Consider the following 20585-nt stretch of genomic DNA (forward strand, 5'->3'; position numbering starts at 1 on the left):
TCATCGTCTGGCTACATAAGGCCTCGAACGCTTAGTTTTCTAGGAGTTGGCAAACCGCTTTTAAAGCCAGAGCATCAGGAAAAAGTTTTGTCTTACATTGCTGACTCAGCCTCCAGCTCTATCGCCTCCTCTTCTTCAGTTGTAAAAAGTAAAAGCACTGAGTCGTCATTGGAGGCTCATGTTCATGAACCACACCTTTCCTTGTGTCCTTCACCCCAACCAAGATTGAAGTATGACGCAGGCCATACTACTGATTACTCCATGGAGCTGTTTTCACATACCATGCCTGGATTATCAAGTCAAATGGTGAATTACCCAGGCCAAGATGAATCTGACATGGAGTGCACTGATGCACAGCCGCTGATGGATGATTCTGCTGGTACATTCACTCAGAGCACTACATTGTCCTCGCAGTGTACAGAGCCAGATTCTGACCCTGATGAGACTCAGGTGCCCCTTCCCGCACACTATACCACCATACACGGTGACACAGAGGAAGGTGCACATGACATAGAAGAGGAGGTGATGGATGACCCAGTTGTTGACCCAGATTGGCATCCATTGGGGGAAGAGGGTGCTGCTTCCAATAGCTCAGATGAGGAGCATCCACAGCAGACATCGACATCGCAACAGCTGTTATCTGGCAGGCCCGGAGCACTCCAAAGACAGGTTCCAAACATCAAAAGAGTTGCTGGACAGCTTGTCCAGAGGGTCAAAAGATCACAGCGTGCTAGGCCGCAAAATGTCTGCCAAAGTAGGAAGAGTGCAGTGTGGCACTTTTTTGAACAAAATCCTCATGATCAGGCCAAGGTTATCTGTAAGAAGTGCGCAAAGACCTTTAGCCGAGGGAAAAATCTGAAAAATTTGAATACCAGTTGCATGCTTAGACATTTAACCAGCATGCACTTGCAAGCGTGGACACAACACCAAACCTCAAGTGCCACATGTGCAACTGATCACAACGAAGGTAGTCAGCAACGCTACATTGTTTCCCCCACTGTAAGCCCACCGGTTAGCACAGCAGCAAATGTTGAGGTGTCGTTGCAAGGCCACAGCAGTCAGGGAATCCCACTGTTATATCAACGAAAGACTGATTCTAGGCCATCAGAAAGAACACCAACTCCATCACCATCATCAACCCTCTCTCAGTCCGCCCTGTCCACCGCTACTTCCACCATATGCAGCTCTCAAGTCCAGCTCACCCTCCCAGACACTATGAGTAGATCAAGAAAGTACTCAGTCTCTCATCCGCGTACACTGGGTTTGAACGCCCACATTGCCAAACTAATCTCGTTTGAGATGATGCCCTTTCGGTTGGTGGAAAGCACAGCTTTCCGCGAACTCATGGCCTATGCAGTACCACGCTATGACCTACCCAGTCGCCACTTCTTCTCTCGCAAAGCCATCCCAGCCCTCCACCATCATGTGAAAGACCGCATTGTCCATGCTCTCAAGCAGTCAGTGAGCGGAAAGGTGCACCTCACAACTGATGCATGGTCCAGTCGGCATGGCCAGGGCCGTTACGTGTCCATCACTGTGCACTGGGTTAATGTGGTGGATGCAGGGTCCACAGGGGACAGCGGTGGTGGGACAGTGCTGCCTAGCCCACGGTATAGGAAACAGTTGGCTGTAGGCGTTCGACCCTCCTCCTCCTCCTCCTCCTCCAGAAGCGAAAGCTCGACCACAGAGCGCAGTCGTACGAGCACTCCATCTGCAGCTGCCACTGTTGCACACGATGTGTCCCCCTATTGAGCAGCTAGTGGAAAGCGTCAGCAGGCTGTGTTGCAGATGATGTGTTTGGGCAACAGACACACCGCCGAGGTGCTGGCCGAGTACTTGAAGCGACAAACTGAGTCATGGCTGGGCAGTGTACATCTTGAGGCAGGCAAGGTAGTTAGTGATAACGGCCGTAATTTTGTGGCAGCCATAGCCCTTTCAAAACTCAGCCATATACCTTGCTTGGCTCACACCTTGAACCTGGTGGTGCAGTGCTTCCTCAAAAATTATCCAGAGTTAACAGCCCTGCTCCAGGAGGTGCGAAGACTGTGCGCGCACATCCGCCGGTCGCCTGTACACTCCGTTCGTATGCAGAAGCTGCAGCGATTGCTCCACCTTCCCAACCACCGCCTCATTATCGACATTGCAACAAGGTGGAACTCCACCCTGCACATGGTGGAGCGGCTGTGCGAGCAGAGGCAGGCCATAATGCATTTGTGGGAGGATACACGGCCAGGCACTTTGAGAGCAGACATGGAGTTGACAGGTGTGCAGTGGTCGAATCTGAAAGACCTCTGTAAAGTCCTTCAGTGTTTTGAGGAATGCACACGGCTGGTAAGCGCAGACGACGCCATCCTAAGCATGAGCATCCCACTTATGCGTCTGCTCATGCAAACTTTGACGCACCTTAAGGAGCAGGCGTCTGCAGCCAATGTTGATGAGGAGGAAGAGGAGGAGGGAATCCTTGATGACATTCAGCCATTGTCTGCTCAGGGACCTCTCCTGGACGAGGTGGAGGAAGAAGAGGAGGAGGAGGAGGATGATGGGGATGATTACTTAGGGGAGGAGGATGCATCTCATGGGGCAAGTGAAAATGTTGGCGTGGCAAGGTCTGGTACAGGGTTTGTGCGTGACTGGAGGGATGTGGATTTGCCAGAAAGTGCTCCTCCAACCAGCACTCGCAGTGCATCATTGACACCGGGAACATTGGCCCACATGTCAGATTATGCCTTGCAGATCCTAAAAAGGGACCCACGCATTGCCAAAATGATGAACGATGACGACTACTGGTTGGCCAGCATCCTGGATCCACGCTATAAAGGCAAATTACAAAACATCATGCCCCAGGAGAACCTTGACCTAATATTGGCTAATAAACAAGCAACTCTGGTAAATCGGTTGCTTGAGGCATTCCCAGCACACAGCAGCGGTGATGGTTCTCACACGAGCCGTACGGGCCGGGGGCAGCTTGGCAGAGGTGTTCGTGGTGCACACAGCAGAAGTGGCGTTGGAGACAGGGGTTTCATGACAATGTTGTGGACTGATTTTTCAAGTACCGCTCACACAACTGGTAATACTGCATCGATGGAAAGTGACAGGAGACAGCAGTTGTCAACTATGGTTACAAACTACTTTTCCTCCCATATCGATGTTCTCCCACACAGGTCATTCCCCTTTGACTATTGGGCCGCTAAACTGGACACCTGGCCTGAATTGGCACAATATGCCTTACAGGAGCTCGCTTGCCCAGCTGCAAGTGTGCTATCGGAAAGAGTCTTCAGTGCAGCTGGATCAATCCTGACAGAAAAAAGGACCCGTCTGTCAACCCAAAATGTGGATGATCTAACCTTCATTAAAATGAACCACGCATGGGTTTCCAAGGATTTTGTCCCACCTTCCCCTGATGACACATAGGGTGACAGAAAAATGGCTTGCTTTGGTCCACCTCTTCCTGGGACTTGACCTATTTCACCTTTTGCATCAGCTGAATGTCCAACATCAACATATGCCACTTTCTAAAACTCCCTAACTGTGCTGCCTCCCCCCCCCATGGCCGGGGTCACCACCTAGCGCACGACACCGTGCGAGTGCCGTTGCCCTGGACAGGTGGGTAGGCCGACTCTTGGGCGGGGGCACTGGCACAGGGTCCTTCATAGTGCAATCAAGTGTCTCTGACGGTGGTGGTGCACACCCGCCGTCAGACACACCGCCGTACTATGAGGGGCCCAGTGCCAGTACCGACGCCCACGAGTGGGCCCCCCTTGCTTGGGCAGGGCCCCAGCATTTGCAATCTTTACCTCTCCCTGCTCCTCCGCTGTGTAGTCTGGGCCGTCAAATCCATACTGTGCCTGACACCGTCTGAGCCTGCCTCCTGATGTATAGACATATATTTTGAATGTGTACGCTATCCATACATGTTATCTGGGGATACGGTACCCTTTCTAACCTTTGTGCAATCACGTGCAATCCATACTGGGCCTAACACCGTCTGAGCCTGCCTCCTGATGTATAGACATATATTTTGAATGTGTACGCTATCCATACATGTTATCCGGGGAAACGGTACCCTTTCTAACCTTTGTGCAATCACGTGCAATCCATACTGGGCCTAACACCGTCTTCCTGCCTCCTGATGTATAGACATATATTTTGAATGTGTACGCTATCCATACATGTTATCTGGGGATACGGTACCCTTTCTAACCTTTGTGCAATCACTTGCAAGCCATACTGGGCCTTACACCGTCTGAGCCTGCCTCCTGATGTATAGACATATATTTTGAATGTGTACGCTATCCATACATGTTATCTGGGGATACGGTACCCTTTCTAACCTTTGTGCAATCACTTGCAAGCCATACTGGGCCTTACACGTCTGAGCCTGCCTCCTGATGTATAGACATATATTTTGAATGTGTACGCTATCCATACATGTTATCTGGGGATACGGTACCCTTTCTAACCTTTGTGCAATCACTTGCAAGCCATACTGGGCCTTACACCGTCTGAGCCTGCCTCCTGATGTATAGACATATATTTTGAATGTGTACGCTATCCATACATGTTATCCGGGGATACGGTACCCTTTCTAACCTTTGTGCAATCACGTGCAATCCATACTGGGCCTAACACCGTCTGAGCCTGCCTCCTGATGTATAGACATATATTTTGAATGTGTACGCTATCCATACATGTTATCTGGGGATACGGTACCCTTTCTCACCTTTGTGCAATCACGTGTAATCCATACTGGGCGTGAAAACGGCTGGCGAGCTGTTAAGCAAGCTACAGCACCTGTGGTTTGCACACGTAAGTTTTTCATTTTTTCAGGAATGACGGTTAGGCCTAATTCCGGAACTGCGGTTGACCTGCACTTACTGGGAAATCATTGTTCGCGGGTAATAATTGTAATCAGTGATCCCCATCACTATCGTTGTTCAGCGGGTTATCTGCACCTGTAAGCGACAAACGCTGGCCTTTTCAGTGTAGCGCACATGCAGCCACGGACATGTAAGGGCATGACACACCAGTTATTGGCCAATCTCATGTGCCAGAGCCTCACGTGTCCCTCTAGTAAGCCGGACTCGGACCGCGGGGCATGACGGAGTCTCGTTCGTTAACGGAATTAAGCTTGCAATGTGTGCATCTGTTCTGTAGCTGGCATGGTTGAGGTTTCCCAGGTGGAGTCGAATTTAACCGTAGGCTCCACTCCTGGTGGTGCCCTTCTGGACATTCCTTTAAGGTTCAGCTTTGCAACCATACTGCCCACGTAAAACAAACACTTTGCCTTCATGAACGCTGTTTGGAGGGTCATGACTCGTGGGAATAACGCCGCCCAATCAGTTAACCTGCTAGAGAGATCGTTCGTTGCTCCCAAGCATGACATCACACTCCCTAGGAGGAAGGTAATGCCACTGTGGCGACCGTACTCCTGGGGGCGACACAAGTGCACTGATGCCCAGCCACTGCTCGATGAATCTGCTGGTACATTGACCCAGACCACTACATTCCCCTCGCACGCTACACGACCTGAATCTGACCCTGATGAAACTCAGGTTACCCTTCCCATATACAGTTCCATCTGACACGGTGACAAAGAGGAAGCTGCAGATGAAAGTGCAGGTTCGGCCCACCCGCCATCAGACACACCACCGTACTATCAGGGGCCCTGTGCCAGTGCCGTCGCCAACGAGTGGGCCCCCCCTGCTTGCTCAGGATCACAGCACTTGCAAAGTTGAAATACTGTGCAGTGAGATGGAAGATGGGGACGACGAGGAGTCCAGACAAGTACAGAGATTCCCTAGCGAGGAGACTTATTTGATTGTTTTCAATGTTGGGACAGCAATTTTTGGGGAGCACTATACTCTGGAGAATGATAGATGGGGCCCACCATACACTGGAACATTCCAAAGGTGGACATCAGACACTGGAGCAGCATTTACAGGGCCCATTATACACTAGAGCATTAGAAATGGGGCCCATTATGTTTGGAGCATTATTTGGGCCCATAAGACAGTGGAGCTTCATCAATGGGGACCAACATATACTATAGCATTATGTGGAGCTCATCATATACTGTTTCAAACATTATATGGGACCAATGATTTTGTATGGAGAAATAGATGGGCCTCGTCATGAGATGTAAAAAGTGAGGTATTTTTCATTGTACTATACCGCTATTTCTCTGCCGTATCGGAGCATGATGAGTTGTGGTATGTGTTAAAGGGGCGCTCTTTCGCCCAGGGCACATGAAAACCTGCAGCCAGCCCTCCCCCCCCCACAACTTTAGCCAAATAACCCCCATTTTTCAGTGCGTAACTTGTATTATGAAGTTAATTAAGGTTGACAAGCTTAAGTAAGAAGAATTGATGCTTTTGGCATTCAAATGGGCACTGTAGGTGTGTTTCCTGTCCTCCTCTCACTGCCGACTTTTATTCCCCATTGACTTACATTGGGTTTCGTGTTTCGGGACGACCCCGACTTTTCCCTATAATCGGACGATCTTGCTCGACCCGACTTTTGGAAAAGTCGGGTTTCACGAAACGAAACGCGACCCTAAAAAACCAAAAGTCGCTCAACTCTATATTTGTGTAATGTGGTGTGAGGTATCTACTTACAGTCTCAGATCCAGAATTGGGGCGAGGAAGGACAGCCGGTCATAGTATATGTACTTCCTTTTTACATATCCAGCATCCCCACTCCTGGACAGCTGCTGGCGTTCCCGGCGGAACTGGTCCCGAATGCTTCGCCAGCGTTTCATCACATCTTCCACTGCAATGTGACAGGAAATATTGTAAAATTCACATATTTGAGAGGTCACATTTTCTACCAGCAGTCTAGGCATGGGGCCTTCTGGGGTGTGCGTTCTACCCATGGTGGCATATGCAAATGGGCAGATACACAGGGTCTCATTAGCTACACTTAAAATAATTTGTTTGGCTAGGAGGATGAGGAGCTTGTGGCCTAACCCCAAATTATGGCTGTGTGAAGCCACGTGTCACATCCAAATGTAACCGCCTCATGAGGCTAAAAGTACATGCACAGGAAGGGGGGTGCTGATTCTAGATTCCTTTTTTCTTGCGTGCTAAGGTTAATGATGTTTTGCGTTGCACTTACGAATTTTATGCTGCTCATCACGTGGTCGGTCACCAAAGTCATGGTACATCTGGCGACAGATGCGCCTCCATGACGCCTCCTTTCTTGTCCGGTTAGCATAATTTGCATCGTGTGGGTCCCATACTTCGGGACGCTCCTGCACCAGGACAATTAGCATCTCCACATTTTTGTACGTGGACGCCATGCTGCTGCTGTACTCTGTGGAGGCGTACTTCCTGGATGTCTGGGGCGCTTTTTGAGCTCATTTGCATCTCTAGGCTTCCTGATGATGGATTGACCCATTTCCTGTCACCAGCCAAAAGACCTGCGTATTGCTCGCAGGTCACACGTGTGGTCCGTGTGTAATCCGTATTTTTTGCGCACCCATAGACTTGCATTGGCGTACTACGGGCGTAGTACGCTGACAATCGCAGCATGCTGCGATTGGCACGGAGCGTAGGATACGGATGAGAAATATACGCCTGGTGCGAGTGACCCCATAGAGAATCATTTGTCCGTGTGTAATGCGTGCTTTTAGCGCCTCTCACTCGGCCGTATTCCTCGCCAGTGTGACTCCGGCCTTAAGGAAATAAGGGGATTTCCAAGTTGGGAGTGGTAAGGGTGTGTGCACATGCTGCGGATTCTGCTGCGGTTCCGCAGCGGATTTGGCTGCTGTGGGTCCGCAGCAGTTTTTGCTGCCGTGTACAGTACCATTATGCCCTATGGGAATAAAAAACCACAGTGCAGACGGTGCGGATTTTTCCTGCGGTTTCTAAACCGCAGAAAGAATTGACATGTCCATTCTTTCTGCGGATTCCGCTGCGGTCTGCCATCTCCTCCATTGTGGAGATGAAAAACCGCAGGGCAAAACCGCAGAGCAATCTGCAGGTAAAACCGCAGGTCTTTTGACCTGCAGATTTACCTGCGGATTTTACAAAATCCGCGCGGCCAAATCCGCACTGCAATCCGCAGCGTGTGCACGTACCCTAAGAGTGAGTGAATTTGTTTTCTGATAGTCAGTAAGTGGGAGCAGTGTACAGTAGTGTACTAGAGTTGTAACATTAAGAAGGAGAAGCCACAACAGGCAGAGGGCCACACAGTACGGAAAGGCACAGAACACTTGGAAAATGCAGAATGCGGTCGGCCGCCACTTTGTACATTAGTATCCTTTACAGAATCTGGGGCATTTGGCTCGAATCAGGACAGAGGAACCTTTTTCATCTCCCAGTGAAGGGAAACAGGAGTGTGAACTAGTACGGGAAAGTAGGCACAGGAATATGGGACCGCAGAGCCAGGAAGAGCATCTCAGAGGCTAAAGGAGCCAGCATTGGGAGAAAAAGCTGAGGCTGAATATGGTTGTGCCTCCAGACACTGTCCAGTTACTCTCCTCGCGTCCCCTCCACACACAGTCCAGTTACTCTCCTCGTGTCCCCTCCACACACCGTCCAGTTACTCTCCTCGTGTCCCCTCCACACACCGTCCAGTTACTCTCCTCGTGTCCCCTCCACACACCATCCAGTTACTCTCCTCGTGTCCCCTCCACTTGTCACATGCCCCGTCCTGTGTGACACGGCCCGCAGGCCGGTAACTGAAACAACAGGATGCGGCACGTGTAATTGTCCTGTGTGACACGGCCCGCTGGCCGGTAACTAATACAACAAGACACAGGGGAAGGGGAAACAGTTACAATGGAGGGCCCAGCGATAGGGAACAGGGGACGTGGAGACCTCCTGCACTCCCCTGAGTCAGTGTCCCTAACACTCCTAACGTTCCCTATACAGGCTCCTCACCTGTCGCCGATCAGGATACATGTCACCCTAGCACACCCTACACCTATTCCTTACTAGGGAGCTGGGTGGTGCAGGCACTGGCCCCACCGCTGTACTAACACCAACATGAGGAAAAGTGACAAACAGGGAAACACTTAGCTTTGCTCTGTTGCTAACGCTCCCAGCAACAGAGTCCAACACCTGAGTGCATCTTCCTCCGACCGTGTCCAACACCTGGGTGCCGCCTTGGAGCAACAGAGTCCAGCACCTGAAGGGCCGCTGTCCAGCTATAGAGTCCAGCACCTGAGTGCGACTGTCCAGCAACTGAGTCCAGCACCTGAGTGCAGCTTTCCAGTAACAGAGTCCAGCAAACTGAGTGCAGCTCTGCACTATAGCTGCCACTCCACCAAGCTTTGCAAGAATTCTTCACTGACACCATAGCTGCCACTCCACCATGCTTTACACGAGCTCCTCGCTGACACCATAGCTGCCACTCCAGGACTCTGACTGAGCTGCCCTGGACTCTCCTCCAGCTCCTTCCTTCACCCAGGCTGGTAGGAAAAGACCAATAATATCACCAACGTGAGTGAGCACTACTGACACACCTTTATTGAGCAAACACACCTGTTAGTGATTCCCGTGCAATTACACTAACCACCACTGGGGGCAAACTAGAACTAAAAACACCAGTGCAATGACCATACTGGCCACCGAGGGCAAAACTATCTCTAAGCACAAAGCTTAGAGAGAGAAAAAAAAAGAAGGTTACCAGTGCTTTTATCTGAAATGATCCAGCATGGATCATGACTAGTGTTGAGCATTCCAATACTGCAAATATTGGGTATCAGCCGATATTCGCAGTATCGGAATTCCGATACTGAGTTCCGATACTTTTTGCATATCGAATACCGGAATCGGAAGTTCCCATAATGCTATGAGCCAGTTTGATTTGATTCAGCCAATGAGGAATCCTCAGAAGTGTGGGCACATCCTGTTAGGCATGTAGGCATGTTAACTAATGGCATGGCTGTGATTGGCTGCTGAAATGATGTCATGATGCACTATAAAAGCCGTCACCGCCGCCATTTAGGGTTCACTCTGCTGTAAATTCAGTTAGGGACAGGCTGCTGTTCAAGACTCTGAGGGACAGTTAGAGATAGCGATTTGCTATATAATATTGTGCTTTACCCAGGCTACATTATCAATCACTGTAGCTTTCTTTTGCCTTGCAGCACTGTTCACAGCTGTCTGCAAGGTCTGTGTGAGTGCAGTTCATGCTGTAGTGTGTCCTGCAGCCACCTCTGGTTGTAGGCCGCTCAGTGTGCGTCACTGCCTCATACATATTTATTTTTGTTTTATTGCTGCTCATTTTTCATTAATTCTCCTATTAGTGTGCATCCATCCGTATCCATCTACATTGGTTGCAAACACTATAGGAGTAGACAGCGGAGCCTTTCTGCAGCCTTTCAGTGCTAGTGCCCAGTTCTCTGCACTGTTCACGGCTGTCTGTGAGGGCTCTGTGTGTGAGTGCAGCTCACGTTGTAGTGTGTTCTGCAGCCACCTCCGGTTGTAGTCCGCTCAGCGTGCGTCACTGCCTCATACATAGTCCTTTTTTTGTTTTTTTGCAGCTCATTTTTCCTGATTTTTTTCTCCTATTAGTGTGCTTCCATCCGTATCCATTTACATAGGTTGGTTGCAAACACTATATAGGAGTAGATAGAGGAGCCTTTTTGCTGGCTTGTGCCCTGCAGCCGCAGCCAGATTAGTATTAGCCTATTTTTTTGAGCCTCATCTATTGCATTGTAGGTTACCTTCCTGCATTGTAATAGCTCCAAAAGGTTTGTGATACTATCGCTTTCACATCTTTGGTCACATCCTTTTTGTTTTTTTGAAAAAAACACGTAAATAAAGTTCACCAAAAACTCCACTTGACAGTTGTGTAGGCCACATTAGCTTGTATTAAAGTGTAGTCCACATACTATAAAATTAGTGTTTCTTATACCTGTTAGCAGCTGTTCAGGAATAATCACACTAAGCCCCCCCTTTGTACTTTTCTGCCTATCTTTATCAGTCTACCAAGATGAAGAAGGCAGGGAGTAAGGCACGTGGGCATTGAGTTTCAGCAGGGAGAGGACATGGAGATTCTGTGCCTGCTGCGGGCACCAGTGACTCAGCATCCCCCAGTTTTACCATGCAACAGTCCTTTATGCGCAGCTTTGTAGGACCTCGCCGTACCCCACTGCTGCGGGACGAACAAATTGAAGCCGTTGTCGGATGGATGGCAGCAAACACATCGACTTCAATTACTTCCACATCCTCTCAGGGCCAGAGCACTGAAGAGCAACCATCTGTCTCTTCACCACCTGCCAAATTGCCCAGGCAGTCAGAGAGCCCTGGACAGGAGCCATCTCTACTTCTGTTCTCTGAATCTCTTGGCTTGGAAACAGGGGGCCAGCCAAGCAGCATTCTAGAATGTGAAGAAGAGGGAGTATGCAGTGATGCGCATCTGCTTTGTCCCTCTGAATCTGAAGAGGCGGGTGGGCCAGTGCCTATGGTCAGCACACCTCAGTACGCATCAGATGATGAGACTCAGGTGCCACTTTCTGGTGCGTACTGTGCTGGCGAGACTACCCAGGAGAAGCAGGTGTTTGAAGAGGGGAGTGTAGATGATGAGGTCCTTGACCCATCATGGCGTGAGGAACAGGAAGGTGTTGGGAGCAGCTCTGAGGAAGAGATTCCCCGAATGGCCAAAACAGGAGGGAGAAGGAGGGGGCAGACTTGGTTGCCTGTAGCCTCCACTTCGGCACCCGTTAGGAGCATTCCTCTTCCAAAACCCAAAACGGACGCTCCCAGGACTTGCAGTGCGTGGTCCTTTTTTGACACAGTTGCAGATGACATTTGCTTTGTCAAATGCAAGCTGTGTAATCATAAAGTCAAAAGAGGGAAAAGTGTCAGCAACCTCAATACCACTAATATGTGGAAACATGTGCAGACCAAGCACGTGGTGGAGTTACAAAGACACACTGAAGACGTAGGCCAACAGACAACACCACCTACCACCTCTTCAGCTCGTGTTGTAGCCTCTTCCTCCAGCTCACACACAGCTGGTTCGGCTTCCTCACAGGATCGCCATGGAAGAACCTCTGGCACTGTTGTCCAGAGACCCAGTGACATTCCACCCACAGCACCACGTACCCTGTCATCCTCCCACTCCCAGGCCACTCTACAGCCATCGGTAGCACAAGCATGGGAGAAAAGGCGGCCATACTCGGCAAACCATCCCCGAGCACAGACTCTGAATGCTGGCATTGCAAAACTACTGGCCCTTGAAATGTTCTCATTCAGGCTGGTGGAGACTGACACCTTCGTAACTTCATGGCATTGGCAGTCCCACAATACACCGTGCCCAGCCGCTTTTATTTCAGCAGGCAAGCCGTCCCTGCCCTGCAAAAGCATGTGGAGGGAAAAATTAAACATGCGCTACTAAACGCCGACAGCAGCAAAGACCACCTGACCACTGATGCGTGGATCAGTAACCATGGACAGGGACAATACCTTTCCCTCACTGCCCATTGGCTCAATGTTGTGGAGCCGGGTACAGATCTTGAGAGTGGTGCTGTACGTGTTCTGCCAACTCCAAGAATTGCAGGAATCCAGTCTGTACACATTGACTCCTCCTCATACTCCAGTTCCTCAGAATCAGCGCTGCAGGAGCCATCACGGTATACCTCCACATGGACCCGTGAACGCTTACCCGATATGAGCACAGCCGTGTCCAAACGTCAATAGGCCATACTGAAATTAATTTCTTTGGGGAATCGAAGCCACACAGCGCAGGAGCTCTGGAATGCCATCAAGCAGGAGAGCGACGTGTGGTTTGTGCCAGCGAATCTCCAGCCAGGCTTGGTAGTATGTGACAATGGCCGAAATCTGGTGGCAGCTCTGGGCCTAGGCAACCTCACTCACATCCCATGTCTGGCACATGTGCTCAACTTGGTCGTGCAGAGCTTTCTGAGGGACTATCCGGATCTTGATGCACTGCTGCACAGGGTCCGCATAGAGTGCGCTCACTTGCGGCGTTCCAGCATGGCAATATCGCGCATTGCAGCTCTGCAGCGCCTATTCCGCCTTCCGGAACATCGCATCATATGTGACCTACCCACCAGGTGGAATTCAACGTTACATATGTTGGAGCGGTTGTGTGAGCAGCAGGCAGCAGTAATGGAGTACCAGCTGCATCAGGCGCAAACAAGTCACACTGTGCGCCGGTCACACTTCAGCACCACTGAGTGGGCCTCTATGAAGGACATCTGCCACGTTTTGCGTGCCTTCGATGATTCCATGCGGATGGCGAGTGCAGATGATGCACTAGTCAGCATGACTGTCCCCCTTATCTGCCTGCTTCAAAAAACACTGCAAGCACTAAGGGAGGAGGTTTTGGAAGAGGTGGAGGATGAGGAGTCACAAATGCCATCTGCTTCTGGACAGTCTGCGCAACGTGGTTCCTCACAAAGGCCTAGGCAGGGGACACTTTGTGAGGAGGATGAGGAGGAGTCAATGGAGGAGGGAGACATCTCTCCAGAGGAGGGAGGTACACAATGCTCTAGTAGTCAGTATGTAGAGCGAGGGTGGGGTGATGCAGAGCAGGCAGAGATGACGCCTAAAGCAGGGGACAGAGTTTCTTGGGCAGTTGGGAGTCTGCAGCACATGGTTGATTTCATGCTGCAGTGCCTGAGAAACGACCGCCGCATCGCTCACATTCTCAACACGGCTGATTATTGGGTGTACACCCTCCTAGATCCTCGCTACCGGGATAACTTACAAAGCCTCATAACACCGTTGAACCGGGAGCGTAAAATGCGGGAGTACCAAGACACACTGGTGCATTCCATCATGTTCTCCATTCCACCCGAGAGCAGTGCTGCTATTGCTTTACAAAGCAGCTCTGTGCGTCGAGGCAGTGGAGGAAGCTCTGCACAAAGAGGGAGCAGAGGCAGCGCCTCAGCACAAGGCAAGACCAGTATGGCCCAAATGTGGCAAAGTTTTGTGTGCCCGCCACAAATGCCTACACCATCACAGACGGCTCCAGTCAGCAGGAGGCAATGTTTCAGTCAGATGGTGACAGACTGCATGTCTTGCCCTCTCAGTGTACTCCAAGACGGCTCTTCCCCCTTCAAGTTTTGGGTCTCTAAGCTGGATACATGGCCAGAGCTTAGCCAGTATGCGCTGGCTTGCTTCTAGTGTATTAGCGGAACGCGTCTTTAGTGCCGCAGGTGGTGTACTAACAGACCATCGCACGCGACTATCCTCCGATAACGTTGACCGGCTTACTTTTCTGAAAATGAACAAGGCCTGGATCTCACAGGGATTTGCCAGTCCTCTTCCAGAATAAATAATTGGTTGGCAACAGTATACAGGTCTCTTGTTGTGTTCATGTTTCTACCACCTGAACTGTAATCCCTGGGCTCCAACACCGTCAGTTGTTGCTCAGAAGTGCCATCTGCACAGAGAAAAACACATGCTCCAGTGTTAGTAGGGTTCAGTAACGCCAGCTGTTCCCCTGCTGTGTGTCCGGCAATATCTCCTGCTCGCTCCACATTCATCCCAACATCAGATATTAAACTTGCTCCAATTCGGCCTTCGCCTACTCCATGAATGACCCTGGGCTCCAACACCGCCAGTTGCTGCTCAGACGTTCCGTCTGCACAGAGAAAAACACTAGCTCCTGTGTTAGTGGGGTTCAGTAACGCCAGCTGCTCCCCTGCTGTGTTTCCGGCAAAGTCTCCTGTTGCCTCCACATTCAAACTACATCAGATATAAAACTTTCTCCAATTAGGCCTCAGCCTAAACCCTGATTGAACCTGGGCTCCAACATCGCCAGTTGTTTCTCTGAAGTGCCGTCTGCACAGAGAAAAACACTAGCTCCTGTGTTAGTGGGTTCAGTAACGCCAGCTGCTCCCCTGCTGTGTGTCCGGCAAAGTCTCCTGCTGCCTCCACATTCAAACTACATCAGATATAAAACTTGCTCCAATTAGGCCTCAGCCTAAACCCTGATTGAACCTGGGCTCCAACACCGCCAGTTGCTGCTCAGATGTGCCATCTGCACAGAGAAAAACACTAGCTCCTGTCTTAGTGGGGTTCAGTAACGCCAGCTGCTCCCCTGCTGTATGTCCGGCAAAGTCTCCTGCTGCCTCCACATTCAACCTACATCAGATATAAAACTTGCTCCAATTAGGCCTTAGCCTAAACCCTGATTGAACCTGGGCTCCAACACCGCCAGCTCAGAAGTACCGTCTGTACAGAGAAAAACACTAGCTCCTGTGTTAGTGGGGTTCAGTAACGCCAGCTGCTCCCCTGCTGTGTGTCCGGCAATGTCTACTGCTGCCTCCACATTCACACTACTACTGATTTCAAACTTGCTCCAATTTGGCCTCTGGCTCCACTCTGTCTCTAGTATTTACCCTGGCCTCCAACACCGCCAGTTGCTGCTCAGAAGTGCCGTCTGCACAATCAACACTTGTTCCTGTGTTACTGGGGTTCAGTAACATCAGCTGATCCCCTGATGTGTGTCTGGCAATGTCTCCTGCTCTGACCACATTCCCACTACTAGTGGGAATGTGGACAGAGCAGGAGACATTGCCGGACACACATCAGGGGATCAGCTGACGCTACTGAACCCCAGTAACACAGGAACAAGTGTTGATTGTGCAGACGGCACTTCTGAGCAGCAAATGGCGGTGTTGGAGGCCAGGGTAAATACTAGAGACAGAGTGGAGCCAGAGGCCTAATTGGAGCACGTTTAAAATCAGTAGTAGTCTACAACAGATATCAAACTTGATGAAATTAGGCCTCAGCCTACACCCTGATTAACCCCGGGCTCCAACATCGCCAGTTGCTGCTCAGAAGTGCCATCTGCACAGTCAACATATGCTCCAGTGTTATTGGGGTTCAGAAATGTCATCTGATCCCCAGCTGTTTGTCCGGCAATTTCTCCTGCTCTGTCCACACTCACACAACTACAGATTTTAAACTTGCTCCAATTAGGCCTCTGTCTCCACTCTGTTTGTAGTATTTTCCCTGGGTTCCAGCACTGCCAGCTGTTTCCCGGCATTGTCTTTTGCACAGGTACTCCCTCCTGCCCAGCCTGGTTCCAGCACGCCTGCTTTTTTCGGGTAGTGTCAACGTCACTTTGCCACCAATATGTTGTCCTGTCGTGTTGCGGTCGGGTTAGCCGAGTCTATGGTGCCTGCAGTTTATGGGTCTGGCAACAAAGGCTGGTTCCGTAGTGCCAATAGGACAAGCACCCCCTGTGGGACTGTGAGTTTCGGTAACTGTGGCCGGCTCGCGGCCTTGCAACTTTGTTTTTCATGGGTACCTTCTGCTACCCATCCGGGTTCCAGTACCATCAGCTGGTTCTCGGCAGTGCCTTTGGCTTAGTTGCCTCCTTCTCGGTATCCGAGTTCCAGCAAGGTTTGCTGGTCCTTGGTAGTGCTTTCTAGCACAGGTACCTCCTGCTTAGTAACCCGGTTCCAGCACTGTCAGCTGGTCCTCGCTAGTTCCATTGGCTCTTGCAGCTTCTGCTACCCATCCGGGTTCCAGCACAGTCAGCTGGTTCTCGGCAGTGCCTTTGGCTTAGGTGCCTCCTTCTCGGTATCCAAGTTCCAGCATCGTCTGCTGGTCCTTGGTAGTGCTTTCTAGCACAGGTACCTCCTGCTTAGTAACCAGGTTCCAGCACCGTCAGCTGGTCCTCGGTAGTGCCATTGGCTCTTGTTCCTTCTGCTGCCCCTCCGGGTTCCAGCACCGTCAGCTGGTCCTCGCTAGTTCCATTGGCTCTTGCAGCTTCTGCTACCCATCCGGGTTCCAGCACCGTCAGCTGGTTCTCGGCAGTGCCTTTGGCTTAGGTGCCTCCTTCTCTGTATCCGAGTTCCAGCAATGTCTGCTGGTCCTTGGTAGTGCTTTCTAGCACAGGTACCTCCTGCTTAGTAACCGAGTTCCAGTACCATCAGCTGGTCCTCGGTAGTGCCATTGGCTCTTGTTCCTTCTGCTACCCATCCGGGTTCCAGTACCGTCAGCTGGTTCTCGGCAGTTCCTCATCCTTCTTGTACCTTCTGCTACATTTCCAAGTTCAAGCTTTTGGAAATGGTTTTTGGTTATCACTCTGGATCTCCCTGATGACGACCTGAAGACAACGACCCTGAAGACCACCCTGAAGAAGACCAAAAAGATGACCCTGAAGAAGATGACCAAGAGGACAAAGAACATGAAGACAACCACCAAGATACAGAACAACAAGAGACAGAAGACCAAGAAGCAGAAGACCAAGAAGCAGAAGAACAAAAAGCAGAACAAAAAGCAGAAGAACATTAAGCATAAGTCTAAAAATCAGAGCAAAAGATATTATCAAAATTATAAGCAGAAGAAGACTAAGCAGTGTATGGGGGTGAGTCCGTTCCTCCTCGTGGTGCCCCTGTAAAATGCCTGCTGCTGCAGGCCAACCTGAACGCTGACAAATCCTGTTGTAAATCTTTTGTGACAGGCAGAACGGAAGGTGTAATCTTCAAACTTTTATAGATAACAACTACAGGAATGCCTGTCACAAATAAGAATATGACGAAGAAGAAGAATAGGAAGAAGATGAAGAAGTAGAATTTGAAGAAGAATAATTGAAAAAGAAGAATATGAAGAATGTAAAAAAAAAAGCATAATAGGAAGAAGGTGAAGAAGAAGAAGATGAATAAGGTGAAGAAGAAGTTGATGAAAAAGATGCTGCTGCTGAGGATCATGAAGGAGAAAATGTGGGAGAAGTAAAAAAGAAGGTGAAGAGCATGGAAGTAGTGAAACATACATATCTGACAAAATATAAAAAAGGTTAACATAGTCAATATCTTTGTAACTCCGAACGTCTTTAAAAAAAAATTATTCCTGCTATTCCATTTGATTGGGCTAAACCTCTATGCCTTTAATGTCTCCTCCACCTCCCCCAACACATTCTACATTATTATTAGTTGTGTTTCTTCATGTTGAATTAACCTACAAGGAAAGAACGGGTTTATTTTAATTCCGATATTTCTGTCCCATTGACTTGCATTAGTTTCCGGTATCGGAATTGCCGATATCTGTTACTTTTTGCGTATCGGTCCGATCCAATCCGATCCGATATTTCACGATATCGGATGGTATCGCTCAACAATAATCATGACAGCACTGTCCACACTCTGTCCAGTTAGTCTCCTCGTGTCACTTCCATACACAGTCCAGTTACTCTCCTCGTTTCCCCTCCACACACAGTCCAGTTACTCTCCTCGTTTTCCCTCCACACACCATCCAGTTACTCTCATCATGTTCCACACACTGTCCACACACTGTCCAGTTAGTCTCCTTGTGTCCCCTCCACACACCGTCCAGTTACCAGTTACTCTCCTCGTCCACACCCCATCCAGTTACTCTCCTCGTGTCCCCTCCACTGTCCACACACTGTCCAGTTACTCTCCTCGTGTCCCCTCCACACACAGTCCAGTTACTCTCCTCGTGTTCCCTCCACACACAGTCCAGTTACTCTCCTCATGTCCCCTTCACTCACCATCCAGTTACTCTCCTCGTCCACACACCGTCCAGTTAGTCTCCTCGTGTCCCCTCCACACACCGTCCAGTTACTCTCCTCGTGTCCCTCCACACACCGTCAACTGGGACAACTTTTTTTTAGCATTTTATTTTCCACTTCAGATTTAGAAAAACGGCTAGTGGGGAATAAAAGTAAAGTGTTCGTCACTTCCTTGAAGAATTCTCCCGATGGAAAATGCTCCAAAAAAGACACCATTCAATCAAAACGATGGAAAAAATGTTAAGTAAAAGGAAAAACGATCCATGATTCATACTCCGTGGGAGCATTTGCCTATTTCACACCCTTTCAGTTTCGATCTATGTGTTCCTAAGAGTTCTAAGAGTTCCTAAATTTGGAAATTGAAATTCTCCTTTTGCTGTGAGGGGGGTAATTTAAGAAGAGCCTCCAGAACATGACTGCCATGCTCCTTTACAGAAAGATGCTCCTTTGAACTGTAAAAAGTCAGTGATTAGTGATACTGGTGATTGTATGATATGTTATGTGTTATATTTCCTTTCGAAGCAGAAAATGATGTTGATGTTGGTCCTTTAAGAAACTAGGATATTTTAAATATTGGTCACAGATAATAAATTCACAGAATTCAATTCCAGGGGTTCTGCCGCACTTTTATGACATACCTCTTGAGCAGCAGCCTGGCTATAACATTTTATCAGAGGACCTTATTAATCTTAGGCTCTTTGATTCCACAGACAGATGGCCCTCCATACTTTGACATAATTATTAATGGTATGTAACACCATCACGCCACTATGGGCTCACTGGGACTTGGGTACAAATATGTTAGATAATATTTAAAATATCCTTCTCCTATAGGACAGGTTGCCCTAGAAAAGTGAACTCAGTACACTATATAGGTATGTGCTCATATATATTTTTGGCGTCCTTCAGTGTGCATACAATTCCTATTGATGAATTCTTATTTCTCTTTGCTTGCTATAATGCTTTATTGGTACACGGCATAATACTATTTTGTATACAATTGTACCCAGCAATATTTTATTGTATATACTTTGGTTTATTGATTTGTACTTTTGTTTTCAGTACATTGACGAAGGTCGCTGTGACCGAAACGTTTACTGTATGTGCTGTATTTTATTAAAATACCTTTTTTCACCTGCATTATCCACGTGTGTGTGCCAAGTTAGTTTATACAAGTACACGGATTGGGATCCTACTTGTGCACCACCACCTTAGAGTTGTGCCAACGGTTTTGTATACCTCAGTATAACCCTTATTAGGCCGGGGTCACACTGGCGAGGAATACGGGAGAGTGAGAGGCGCTAAAAGCACGCATTAGACACGGACCAGTGATTCTCTATGGGGTCACTCGCACCAGGCGTATATTTCTCCTCAGTATCCTACGCTCCGTGCCACTCGCAGCATGCTGCGATTGTCAGCGTACTACGCCCGTAATACGCCAATGCAAGTCTATGGGTGCGCAAAAAATACGGATTACACACGGACCACACATGTGGCTTGCGAGAAATACGCACCCGGTGTCTTTTAGCAAAGCCGGCAATTCAGTGCGCTATACAGTAAACTCACACTGACAGGTTTAATAAAGAAATGAAAGAATAGATATAGACACATAGAATACATATATATATATATATATATATATATGTATATGTATGTATATATATATATATATATATATATATATATATGCATTCTATGTGTCTATATCTATTCTTTGGTTTCTGTTATAAACCCTGTCATAGGGCTCCATTATATGTCCATTTTGCAATCCTGCGAGAAAATCTCACCATACGGATGCCATACTGATTACATACGGATGCTGACATGCGCAAAATACGCAACCACACCTTGATTACGGATGACATACGGAGCACTGTTTAGGGGTCTGTCATCCGTATTACGCATGTAAAATACTGACCGTATTTTGCGCAGGTTAGTGTGACTCCAGCCTTACGCTGAGCACACTCCACTGGGCAAATGACCTCATTAACCTTTTCATATAATGCCGAAGAAACCTCTAGCATTATAGCACAATCCACTCTATCCACTGACTTTCTTAAAATCCCCCCCAAGGAAACTAGGGGACGGGATCTGGAGAGGGAACTCAGACGGTGCACCAATTT

Source organism: Dendrobates tinctorius, unplaced genomic scaffold (assembly GCF_039654945.1).
Source record: "Dendrobates tinctorius isolate UK_male_01 unplaced genomic scaffold, ASM3965494v1 ptg000086l, whole genome shotgun sequence".
In the NCBI taxonomy this organism is placed as follows: domain Eukaryota; kingdom Metazoa; phylum Chordata; class Amphibia; order Anura; family Dendrobatidae; genus Dendrobates; species Dendrobates tinctorius.